At 36.5% G+C, this 13,470-nt stretch overlaps 1 protein-coding gene across 1 annotated transcript in view; it reads right to left on the bottom strand.

Annotated features, from left to right (window-relative positions):
• Positions 1–10,081, bottom strand: part of Pkcdelta (Protein kinase C delta) — a 260,317-nt gene extending 250,236 nt beyond the window's left edge. The window contains exon 1 of the mRNA XM_089100650.1: positions 9,958–10,081. The gene's annotated coding sequence lies outside the window, so the exon portion shown is untranslated. The remainder of the gene's footprint in view (positions 1–9,957) is intronic.
• Between the last annotated feature and the right edge of the window lie 3,389 nt (positions 10,082–13,470).

The raw sequence follows: 13,470 nt of genomic DNA, 5'->3' as shown, positions 1-13,470 counted from the left end.
AGAAAAAACCGAAAAGATTTAGATATTCTATGCATATTTGTATATTATATATATGTATATTAAACCAGCGTTCTGTTTTTTTAAAAAATTTTCTGTTTTTAAAAAAAATTTGGCTATGATTATTTTGGTATTACGAGAAATAGGAATATTCAGCTCGAAATAAGGATTGTCAGATGCGTTGCTACATTATTCTCATTGAGAGGGCTAAAAGTGATTCACATCCGTGGAGTAAAGGGGCATTTGATATCCTTCAGAGAAAAGGAGTCATAGAACATTTGTTAAACAGACAAACATAAATATACTTTCAAGATGTGTGAAAACTTTCTTTTGGGATATTAATTTATAGTGAATACTGAACACCCAATAAAAAAAGTAAATTTTGTATGTGTCTGCCCTTAGTCTCCAATAGCACATTTTTCTTCAAGCGGTAGTGAAGAAAAGTAACTATTTAACATATACGCTACTTGGTTAAATGAAAAACATTACACGTTACATAATAAACAATAAATACACATTAAACAAACATAGAACTAAGTACTGGTGCTTGGCTTTTACTTAAATTAATCAAAAAACTTTTTGCACAAAATAAATTTTTCAAAAAAAAAAGAACTCCATTGAACCAAAAATGAACAAAAATAGAATCAAATAATCTACGAAACATACAGCTACCAGAAATCAGTATCAATAAATAAATGAAACCCAAAACAAACAGAAATGATTGTCAGCAATGAACTGCCACAGACGACAGTACTATAGCTTAAACAAGCTTTCAGGTGGGCGAAGGTGAACGTCGTATTTACTTGTTTTTTTTAGCCAGATTCACCACTTATGCTGCAGTACAAATACCCCCTCCACTTCACATAACCCCCATGCCCAGCACAGGATGCTCAATCTCATAGTTGAACTAAATGTCTTTCTAAAATTCCGAGTATCGCGCTATTCATTTGCAAGTAGTTTTGAATGGATTTTGACACTGTAAAACTTAATTTTTTGTGCTAAACTTTTAATATGACAAGTCACACAAGTAGAAACAGGACAAGTCAAAGTATTCTTACAGATTGTGTAACACTATGCTGTGAAACATGCCCTACATTTAAATTGTGATTGTATTTTTAATTTGAAAGTTTTCAAAAAATAAAATTAAAATTATTACCTTACCTGTTAGGCATTGTTTGACAAAGGAAACCCAGAAAATCTTAACAATTCTTGGCATCATTGGGGCAGAATCCTTACTTTATTAAAAATTGCCAAGAAAGCCAATTGGAAGGGACAAATTTACTCCTTGAGTTTGAAAATTACCTTCCCCTTTATAACCTTGCTTATAAAAAAATGAAAGCTATGAAAATTGAACAAAAGTTTTTCTTGTATAAATCAGGGTATGAGTTGTATAGATTTCCAGAGGTTACACAGAATATCGATTTTATGGCTAAGGTTCCTTTCATAAGTGAAGCTCGGTCTCGTATAGTCCAGTAAATCTACGGAAAAAATCGACGATCTGGGACAAAATTGCAATACAAATGATTTTTACACCATTTTGTAGAAAACAAAATTCCGTAAAACACACCTAAAGTCCCAAGAATCCCCTTGGTGGAGCAAGGTGAAAAGCAGGGGGAAAGGGGAAAATTCAGGGGAAAACTCGAAAATATACGACCAGTAGTTTTTGATGCTGAGAATGGCATTCTTGATGTTCTTGGGTCCAAGAAGATCGAATATGCGTTTTTCTATTGCTGTGTAATAAGTTGTTCCCCCTTTCCCCACTTACAGGGGGAAAAGAGAGGGGAAATAAAGGTCCTGTACAGCAGTCTTCAATACTAGTTTTTTGGGGCTTACTAGTGCACTAAAAATGAATGTGCTACTTTGATTGCTCTGTCATTAGCCTTTCCCCCCGTTTTCCAGTTACAAGGGAAAAAGGGGGGAAATCAAGATATCCTCTAAAGAGAAAAGATAGTCAGACGGCTCTACAGAATTTGGAGAGGAGACAAAGGTCTATCAACTCAGTTTTAAAACCTTCTAAAACCGTTTTGACGAGAGTTTAATATCCTTTTCCCTGGTGCTTCTCTTTTCCTGCTTGCTGGAGATTCACTACCTACTGGTAGGTTAAATCGGCGAAGCAATAATGCAGGTTTGCCGTCCCCAATCTTTGCTCACTCCTTTACAAGTATACCTTGTAGTCCAGCTACACCAGCAATTTGGGTCACGTTTTCTCATCGGCCAGATGAATAGGCTAGGTTTTTCTACTTCTTACTCTGAAGTGCTTCGATTCGAGCGTTCAGCCGCAGTAAGTCATGATAATGAATTTCCCGGGATGACTTCTAAAAACTTCATACAGTTCATTGGCGACAATGTCGACCCCGACATTGGCGCTATCGACGGAAAAGGTACTTTCCATAGGATGGGCATGCTAGCTGCTGCCACACCAAGGGTACCCAAATTTCCAATCATAATTCAAAGAGCAGTTGTAAACCTTGAAGTAGTCTAGCAGGTTGGACAAGTGCCTTTCTACTTCTACAACAGAAGCCAACAGGAGAACAGTCTTGTGTAAAAACTCATCGCGACCATTACCTTCGACGACAAGATCGATGGCATTGACCTACTATGGCATACAAGCTGGATACATGACACAAAACGGGTCGAATGAAGTGGATTTATGCAAGTAATTCACCCTAAGTCACACAAAGACGCTTCGTCGATTGTTTTTCTGCCTTTTATTGACTATAATCCCTCCGATCTTTCTTGTGTATACACGACCTTAAATTTTATCTCTGAAAAAGCACGCCAGCACGGAATGGTACCAGTTTTTACTTTTGACCAGCCTTTGCATATGAAAGCGGTGAACATCATCAATGCTGAGCCTGCTGATAGTCCTCTCAAGGTAGAAGTTCCAATGATTGATGGTCTCCATTGCAGTTCGAGCTTTCTTGGAGAAATCGAGCACTTGAAAATGGAAATAGAAATAAAAGAAGTGCTCGAATGGCTATATACCGGTAACATTATTAAGCATGTCCTTAGGAGCAAGGCTGTTTCAAGAGCCATGATACGGCACAAGCTTGTAGATTTAACATTGCAGATCACTCTCATTTGAAAATCGTATGGTTTCGATTGCACAGATGACTTATGTGCGAGTCATCAAGACATTGCAGAAGCTTTGGCAATATGTATGGGTCTAATGAATGAGGAAGTAACCATTGAAGACGCATCCAACGCAGACGTAGTGCGTCAAATCCAAACACGAATGATGGAGTTTCTAGACACGCTGGAGAACAACAGGACTGCAAAATATGGCTTCAGTATTAAGAAATTTTCGGAGTGCTTAAGAAGGCCATCAGGGCAGAACGGACCGGAAACAGGGTGCAGTATCTTCAAGCACTCTCTGAGATGCTCCCTTACTTTGCAGCTGCAGGCCACAACCTGTATACGAAATCGGTGAGAATATTTCTTCAGCAAATGGAAGAGCTGAAAGAAAGTAACCAGAAAACGTATAAAGACATCGCGGATGGGATGTTTGTCATTCGAAGAAGCGATAGGCTTAGGGCTGGGCTCTCTTTCGACTTAGTTATTGAGCAAATATTGATGAGGTTACTGAAAACAAGCATGGGACTCACGAGAGGAAATGGAATGAGTGAGACGCAAAGGTTGATCTGGACAATGTCAATGCCAGTGCGAGCTGAAATTAATGAGCTTATGCAGTCTCTCACCGGTGTTGAATACGTGCCATGTGACCAGCACGTTTCCGCAAGACCAGCTCGGATAAAAAGGACGTAAAGGCTTTAGTAGCTCTTTTTGCGCAGTTCTGTCCATACGACAACTGCATTCAATTGCGCAATATATCGAATGGTATGACAGCTTTAAGGGATGTCAACACGGATGCAGCAAAGGCGATAGCAGAAGAAATTCTGAAGTCAATGGACGACACCGATGCCGATTACTGCACCTTAAAACACAAAAGCACAGCGATTACGATGGTCTATTAAGGCAACATTTCTGAAGCTGACAATGAAGACATACAAATTGACGCAAGTCTTCTGTTCCAATGTCTTGTAGCAGCGGCAACTAGAGCCGGAGGGGATATGGAAGAAACTCTCAGATTCGAGCTTTCAAGCTACCCTGCTGCCCTTTTCGAATCCTCAAGCCTGCCGCGACAGCTAGATAAAACGAAGCTAGTGAGAGCTATTTGGAAATTAGCAAAGGCAGAACCTGCGAACGTCCTATCAAAAGAGTCGGAAAAATACGTGATTGATGGCGGACGGCTGCTCCAGCATATTCCATGGAAAACAGGAAACTCTTTCAAACAGATTTGAAAGTTACGTTTCATTCATGACACAGAAGTATTCACACACTTCCATCGTCTTTGATGGTTACACTTCAGGTCTGTGTACCAAAGATGTCACCTAGGTTAGACAAACAAAAGGTATCCTGTGTCTGACCGTCAATTTCACACTGAGTATGAAGCTGCAAAGGAAGAAGGAGGACTTTTTGCGGAATCCCAAACATAAGCAAAGTATTATTCTATCTTTTGGTAAGAATGTTGTCCAAACCGGCCTCACTTTCCTTCATGCAGAGAGAGATGCGGGCGTTCTGATTGCATTTACAGGTATTAATGCGGCCAAGGAAACGGTAACCGCAGTAGTCGAGAACGACACTGATTTATTGATCCTACTCCTCCCTCACGTGCCTCCAGATGCCAGGGATCTCTACTTCTAAACCAGTATCAAGTCAAGAGCAGCGCTGTCAACTAAATAGTGGCACATTAACTTTATAAAAAGATCGCTGGGACAGGTTTCTTGTTGGCCGCGCTTTTCTTGGTTGCAACACGACGTCCCGTTTGTTTGGAATAGGAAAGCAGGCTGTCCTGCCATTCCTGAAAAGCCATGAAGAATTTAGGAATAACTGTGAAGTATTCCTTAATCCACGCTCTACGAAGGAAGAAGTCCGGCAAGACGGTGAAAATATTTTGCCGTGTTTCTACAAGGCTTAGAAAGGGGAGGGTCTCAGCAAAGCTAGGTACAGGGTTTTCTCTAGAAAAACTGAACACCTCAAAGACATCTACTTTTATGAAACCAGAGAGACTTCCACCTACTCTATCGACTGTGCAATTTCATTCTTATAGAGTCTTTTATCAGGCAGTGGAATGGCGTAATACGGCGTCAGAACTCGACCCGAAAGATTTGGGTTGGCGATTATGTGACGGAAGCCTCACTCCAATCATGATAGATATCGGGCCTACTCTGCCTCGTACGCTAAAGGTGGTTCGTTGCAGTTGCACGCGTTCCAACTTTGATAGTTCACGCTGTAGTTGCCAAAAAAATGAATTGCCTTGGACACTTGCTTGCAAAGACTGCCAAGGGATTGCGTGTTCCAAGAAAGATATTTTTGTTGATAACAATGAAGAAGACTATGTTTAGTACAAATCCTTGATCTTATCCTTTTTAGTTCAATAAAACCGTAATTATCTTTTGCTGTGATTACCGAAGTTACCTGATTTGTTTCCTTTTTTACATTGAATTTTGTCTTATATTTCTATTATATAGTCGAAGTAAATCTGCCCACGTACTCCGAAGGCCCGATGCATTGTCTCCCCTACGGTGAAAACACTGCTGAAAAGCAAGATACAAATCTAATACCATGTTTTTTGAAATCATCGAGTCAAAAAACATTCGGGACAACATTTTGACCAGCCATATAGTACAACTCTCAAGGATACTGTTTTCCCCCTTCCCCTCCCCCACTAAAGGGGGAAATCAAACCGGGTCCAGTGATAAAACAACATAACCTCCTTTTTTCGAGTTCTCCGTGCAGAACAAGAGCAGACGTTAAATTCGAGCGCACAATAAATATGCCCCTGAATTTTTCTAATTTTCCCCCTTTCCCCCTGTTTTTTAACCTATTCCACCAAAGGGGTTTTTGGGGACTTTTGATATGTTGTACAGAATTTTTTCTCTACAAAAAGGTGTAAAAATCATTTATATTACAATTTTGTCCCAGAGTTTCGTAGATTTACTGAACTACTAGTGTTGCATGATATAACTGATAACAATAGAAAAAGTTCTAAACTCCTAAGCACACAAAACTTCTGAATTGTGAGAAAAATATACATATTTTGTTTAAATTCACCTTATTCTATTCTCAGCAGACATTTCGTACAACATGCTGATGCAGAGATAAATGTCCCACAAGTAGCGCTGACGTTGTGTGAATTGCGACTAATAACAGTCATAATTCTTAATAAATTCATGTCGTTTTTTTTGGAGCTTCTTAAACGAAATATTTAGAAAAGTGAAAATAGCAAGAAGTCAGCATGGTACTATACATAGACGCAGTTCTACATTTATATGATACTATGTGAATTTGAAACGCAAGGAATGGAACGTTATCATAGCTTATTAGTCATTTCAATTACAAATACGAGAATTTGGAGCCATATTGGATTTTCAACTAAATACAGGAAATAGACATTAAAAAAATTAATTGGTTCCTGAAGCAGATCTCCCTCTACCAAATTCCATGACCAAACTACAACTGATTTGGCCTATCTAGTACAAATATCACCATAACAAGCACTAAGTCTTATTTTCTTTTCAATGATTTCTTTTTCATTCAGGAAATTATATTTTCTGTATATTTTCTCTCTAATATATTCTCTATATCTCTTTAATGATCCCATTTCCGTCCTATTTGCACTTGTAGGGCGGAGTTCATTTCCACTTCCAAAGTTTTAAAACAAGAAAATCTAACCTTGAACTGGAAGATTTTAGGAAAAAAAGCACCTTAAATATCAGGGAAACAAATTTGACCTGTTTAAATGTGAAATCATAGAACATTTTTTTCAATTTCTCCATTAACTAGGCTCACTTATTTACTTGATTGTAAGGTTTCAAAGTCAATATATTTGGAAAAACATTAATATAGAACATATTATGAAGTGCAGTAGACTCCTATTTTTTGCATTTTCCTTATATTGAAAACGAGTATAGATTAATTAAAAACGAGCAACAGTTTCAAGGCTACTTACTAAATTTTATTTTATTTTCCAAATTATTGGAGGGAGGGTAACTGACCCTGCTCCCCCCTCCGAAAAACACCACCGAGGATTGTATTAAGTATGATTTTAAGGGTGTCATCCGCATAAATTTAGACTTTGATTAGAATGATCCCTTTTTAATATCCCATCATTCCTGATTTATCAAGATGATTATTAGCCCCTTTCTTAATTAAGCCTTAAAAAAAACTTTTTTCAGCAGAAGATAAGGAGCAATATTTAAACTTAAAACGAACAGAAATTATTACATATATAAGGGGCCTCTTCCTCAACCCTCACTCTTTACGTTAAAGTCTTAATTTAAAAAAACACTTCTCATCAGGTTCAACGGCCCTTGTGTTTCGAACTTTATTCGAAATTTGAAAGTTATTTTGAAGAGTGAGGGATGCGGAAGAAGCCCCCCTTATATATGAAAAATTTCTGTTCGTTTCAAGTTTTAATGCTGTTCCTTCCTTTCAGTTGAAAAAACATGTTTGTTTGTTTTATTTAATTTCTGGCCATTTTCAAATTCCCCTGAAAAAGTTACCAATGTAAAATCCCCTGCCACGAAAAATTCTCTGCCGAAAAATTTCCGTACATTTCCCAATAACAAACACTATATAAAAACAACGAGGTACTTGCTTAACTTGTGGTCCTTCTCCCAGGAGCTGTGAGGGGTCATATTATCCCCAGAAGCATAGTTATTAGACTTTTAAACTATACTGAACCAAATGTCTATCTAAAAATTGATCGAATTTGGGGATTTGGGTAAAAAATGGGTTTGGTAGGAGGGTTGGCTGCCCTCATAGCTTCTCAGTCCCTTAGAAAAGGATCTAGAACTTTTAGTTTTTGTTCGTATAAGCCCCATCCCTTTATTCTAGAACAATTGGTTTGGTAAGGTCATCCAGGAGAAAAAACACGCATCTTTGATTCTTCTTCTCGCAAAAAATAGAAATTCCGCATTTTTGTATATAAGAACTGAAACCTCTAAAGTAAGTTTGTCGAATATACCGAATCAGATGGTGTAATTTTCATTAAAATCACTTGATATTTTGGGGATTTTTCCCCCCTTTAAAAAAAAAGCTAATTTTCTCAGACTTACAGCTTTTCATGGGTAATATAAAACTTAATGAATTCTATATATTTGCAATCAGTATGGGAAGGATGTCGTAAGTACTTATAACGGTCACTCAAATGTCACTTGGAGGTTTTCCCCTAGTGATATATGCTCCACTAGTTTTAACCGCTTGCCACCACTCTGTAAACCTCTGCTGTCACCACTCTGTAAACCTTTGCTGTCACCACTCTGTAAACCTCTGCTGTCACTACTCTGTAAACCTCTATTTAGTTCTTTCTATATGCCCTTTTATATTGGCAGATGTAATGGTTTACGTAAATTCCAAAGATAGACGATAAACGTTGGCACATGGTGAGAATACATTTGAATGGTGAGAATTACTTTATTGAATAACGTGAGAATACACATAGAGAAAATAAGGTAGCACAAGAACAACTAGCTGCGACGAAGGCGAGCGATGGACTGCCTTTAGAAATGAGCCAAGAATTTAACTGTCCTGGAACGGAAGTTCCAGCTATTGGTTGTTCAACCATGCCTGGAAACGGACTCCGTCCCACGACTAGTTTTAGTCCCAAAAGCCCCCCCTGGACTGTTCTCGTTGACATCTACATGGCCAAATCTCCAAGAAACGAGACACCAGAAACAGCCTTCTCGAATTTATGTTCCAAATACTTTACACTAGTAGGTGCACCAAAGAAATTGGATTTTTCTGCTGACTTCAAATATATAAGTTCCATCAAGTTTAGTCTTGCTCATCAAAAGTTACGAGCCTGAAAAAATTTGCCTTATTTTCAAAAAAGGGGGAAACATCCCCTAAAAGTGGTAGAATCTTAATGAAAATCAAACGATCATATTCAGCATATCAGAAAACCCTAGTAGAGGTTTCAAGCTCCTATCTGCAAAAGTGTGGAATTTCGTAGTTACGTAGGAGGATTTTTCCATGGAGGGTGTTTTTATGGGGGAAGGAAAATTTATATGAAGGGGGCACCGGATTTCCCAGTATTATTTAAAAAAAGATCAGAGATTAAATAAAAAAAACAAATTTTTTTAACTGAAAGTAAAGAGCAACAATAAAAAACTTAAAACGACCAGAAATTGTTACGTATATGAAGGGGTTCACCCCCTAGTCAATACCTCGCTCTTTAAATAAAAGTTCAAATAGGGATAAAATCCTTTTAATAGACAGTGATGATGATAACAGTGATAGAAATTCACAAAAAATACCAGATATTTCGGTCACATATACAGTGACCGTCATCAGTAGTAGAACTGATGACGGTCACGGTATATGTGACCGAAATATCTGGTATTTTTTGTGAGTTTCTATCACTGTTATCATCATCACTGTCTATTTAAAGGATTTTATCCCTATTTGAAATTTTATTTATCGTCATGGAAAGGCAGTGTGGTCTCCGAAATTATCTACCTCGCTCTTTACGCTAAAGTTGTTTTTAGTACTTTCGAAAGAGCTATCTATTCTAATTAAACTTCCTTTGTGATTCAGCTGTCATTCTTAAAGAATTGGAACAGAATTCTTAGAGAGGAGGTAATGACTAGGGGGCGAAACCCCTCATATACGAAATAATTTCTGTTCGTTTTAAGTTTTAATGTTGCTCCTTACTTTCTATTCAAAAAAACTTGTTTTTTATATTTAATTTTATATAGGAAAAACGAAAACTTTGGATTCATTTTGCTTACACTTACTGCCAACTTCACCTTCTACTTTATTTAAAAAAAAATAAAATAAAATTATAAAATGATGTTAAATGTTATATTATTTATATGAAATTTTGTGCCCCTAGTATTTCTGTGCCCTAGCAAGTGCCCCTTCTCCCCTTTGAGACAGCCTCTGATTATTACTCACCATAGAAATTCCTTACAAAAGGGGCAAAGAGTTGGGGAACGAAAGAACTTGGCAACAAATTTGTGTCCTTTGACCTCGTGGACTTTTTGATGTTTAATTGCTCCTCTTCTTCTGGCAATTCCGTTTGTGATACTCCATAAATAGGAGTATCACAATTCCGTTTGTGATACTCCATAAATTAAATGTTATATTATTTATATGAAATTTTGTGCCCCTAGTATTTCTGTGCCCTGGCAAGTGCCCCTTCTCCCCTTTGAGACAGCCTCTGATTATTACTCACCATAGAAATTCCTTACAAAAGGGGCAAAGAGTTGGGGAACGAAAAAACTTGGCAACAAATTTGTGTCCTTTGACCTCGTGGACTTTTTGATGTTTAATTGCTCCTCTTCTTCTGGCAATTCCGTTTGTGAACATTGCTCCGTCAAAATCATCTGCAAGAAAGCAAAAGAAATACGATAATAAGAACGTTTACATAACGTCAGTTGGATTTTTTTTACTTCAATCCTGTTATGGAGGGCGGATGACAAGCCCCTTTAAAATAAAGTTTTAGGTTTGCTTCATTGTACATCATTTTAGAATGCCTCACCTAAGAAAAAAACGGATGAAGGAAAAACAGCATAAATAAGTCAAAAACTTACTAGGCTAGTTTTTCTCCGGTAAGTCGACGAGTCTGATGAATTTGATTGATAGTGTTTGGTATAAAATTAGTTTGCAATTATTATTTTTGAATTTTTCTCATACTATTATTAAGTGAAATACCACCTGCGAACAAATTACATATGCTCATAGCAACACTGGGTGTGCACAACAAATAGCACAAATACAAAATTCAAAATACTCGAAGTTCAAGTTCGACAATGAAAATCCAACACTGAAACATATAAACCAAACCACGGCAGACCTTCAGCAATTTTATAGATATTTTATCTAATATTTTACCTATAATATGGTTATACTACAATATATTTTTAACATGTTCTGATAAAATATCATTTTTTTCCAGTATCAGCTCCATTCCCTGAAAAAAAAAATCATGCGTATATGCTTGTTCCTTTATTCCTCGCCCTATTTGCACGCTTCACTACTTTTGACAATCATATTACAAATTTTCTGATGCAAAAATTAGAAACGTGTTACAGGTTCCACAATTCTTAGAATTATTCTAATACTTTCCTTTTCCTTTATTTTTCTCACAAACTACCCATTTATTCACCAGCGGATCTAGGGCAAAATCTTTGGGGGGCCCAATATGACAAGGGTGCCAATAATTGACCAAATTGATAAGTTTATTTAAAAAAGATCAAAAAACACAAAATAAAAAGAAATGATTGAGGGCGTCAGAAAAATATTTGTGGGGGGTACCCCATCCCACTGGATCCGTCCCTGATTCCTTTGTCAAGGTCAAAATTTATACAGATTTTTTTTAAAAACAGATTTTGAGAATTATTTTTTTGGCAGGACTCTCAATCTAATTCTCTTTTTTAATAGTGCTCACTAGCTTGGTGCCAAAACTAAATGGAATTAGGACTAATTAACACCCTGAATTTATATTTATGTGGAAACAGTTTTGTGAGTCAAGATGTTATCTAAAAAAAATGGGTGAAAGACAGCTCATTTATAGCCAATAAAAATTCGTCAAATTCCAAAGCTTGAAAACGAAACCATTTACATTTCACGGATGTGCGTAGAATGGCAATACAAAATTCGTAGGAATGCAATTCCAAAAATGTTTTCTTACTTGTGAAATTGAGAGGCAGATCGCATATGCAATTGTCACCAGATTCTTTTTTCAATTTTTCATTTAAAAAGTCTTCCTTTAATATTGAATTACGTTCGGCAATTTAACAACTATTTCATTCCTTCTTTCTCACATATTTCTTTTAATTATACACTGTGTCTGGGTAAGATATTCAAAGTACCAATAATTACATAAGCTAGTTAAGGGTGTCGAATTTGTCTACCTTTTCAGCATTTGTTACGCGTTTAGGCGTTTGGAAGTTAGTCTTCTGGCATGTGAACATAGCGTTTATAAATAATAAGACAAAGCAATTTTTTTAGCTTTGAAATTATTAGTAAAGTGCATGTGCGGTAGTCACTTGTTGATAGACCTAGAATCAGCCTGTTTTAATGTAAATGACATAAGAACTAATTTATGGGTAATATTTTTTGAGGGAAAGTAAAATAACCTTAGCTTATAATTTCTAAATTTTTCGAAATAGCAACACAGACTGCGTTGAGTTTTATGTTTTGAGGCAAAATAGCAAAGCCTTTGCTCATATATAAAACTAACAGCCTTGATTTAGTGACAGAAAATAATGAATAAAGTTGGTTTAAGGGTATGGTGTATTTTGGTATGCTCTCTGTGGAAGGTGCGTCATTTTTTTTCTTTTTTTTTTTATTGAATTTTTTTCTTGAAACACATCCTTCTTAAGGTTTTTAAGGGTTGGTAACTATAGAATTAAATCTATGACGAAGAAAGAAACTAGAAGTTTTTATCCTGCAACATTTTCCTCGGCAAAACTGACCAGAGGCTGTTGCAACACTTTCCTTACCCAAGCAGCCAAAATCTAGTTTTGTTAGGCGAACAAAAAAGAAATTGAAACTGACACATTTAGTGAGATAAACAATGACACTTTGTCCCATGATAGAAAAATGTTGGTATCACTTTTTGCAACGGGAAAAAAAAAGAAAACGTTGACATTTTGTCTGATGACAAAAAGTTAAACACCTTAATCAATGACAGAAAAAATGTAATGAAATTTTATCTAGCGAAAAAAAGAAGAAAACAAGGAAATATTGAAACATTTTGCAATAATGGTAAGTAATTAGAAAGTTATCGGATTAACGACACTTCTTGCCTACTAAGGTCTCTGCGTTGGCTGTGCAGTGTGCTGCTACATTGATGTTTGATCTCTGGGGTTCAGTATTGCCAAACGGTACTGGTGCGTTTAACTTACACTTTTATATACTAATTGAATAAAAAAAAAGTTTTTTTTAACCGAAAGTAAGGAGTGACATTAAAACTTAAAACGAACAGAAATTATTCCGTATATGAAAGGGGCTGTCCCCTCCTCAACGCCTCGGTCTTTACGCTAAAATTTTTTATTGTTTTAAAAAATAAAGTTTTGTGACAGAGTCAAACTTTAGCGTAAAGAGCAAGGCGTTGAGGAGGGGACAGCCCCTTTCATATACGGAATAATTTCTGTTCGTTTTAAGTTTTAATGTCGCTCCTTACTTTCAGTTAAAAAAACTTGTTTTTTTATTATTTAATTTCTGAACGTTTTGAATTAATGCAGCTTTGATCTTGGCTCACCGTACATAGGTAATTCGACCTAAATTTGCATATTAATTTTATTGTAAAAAAATAATTCACAAAATCTGTTTAAAAAAAAAATCTGATTACATTTTGACCTTGACAAAGGATTCAAGGGCGGATCCCGTGGGATGGGATGCCCCCAACAAATATTGTTCTGACGCCCTTACTTAGTTCTTTTTATTTTGTGTTTTTTGCTC

The sequence above is a fragment of the Artemia sp. Qi Xiang Cuo genome, chromosome 14, assembly GCF_049724085.1.
Source record: "Artemia sp. Qi Xiang Cuo chromosome 14, ASM4972408v1, whole genome shotgun sequence".
In the NCBI taxonomy this organism is placed as follows: domain Eukaryota; kingdom Metazoa; phylum Arthropoda; class Branchiopoda; order Anostraca; family Artemiidae; genus Artemia; species Artemia sp. Qi Xiang Cuo.
This window is presented reverse-complemented; position numbering and strand designations above follow the sequence as displayed.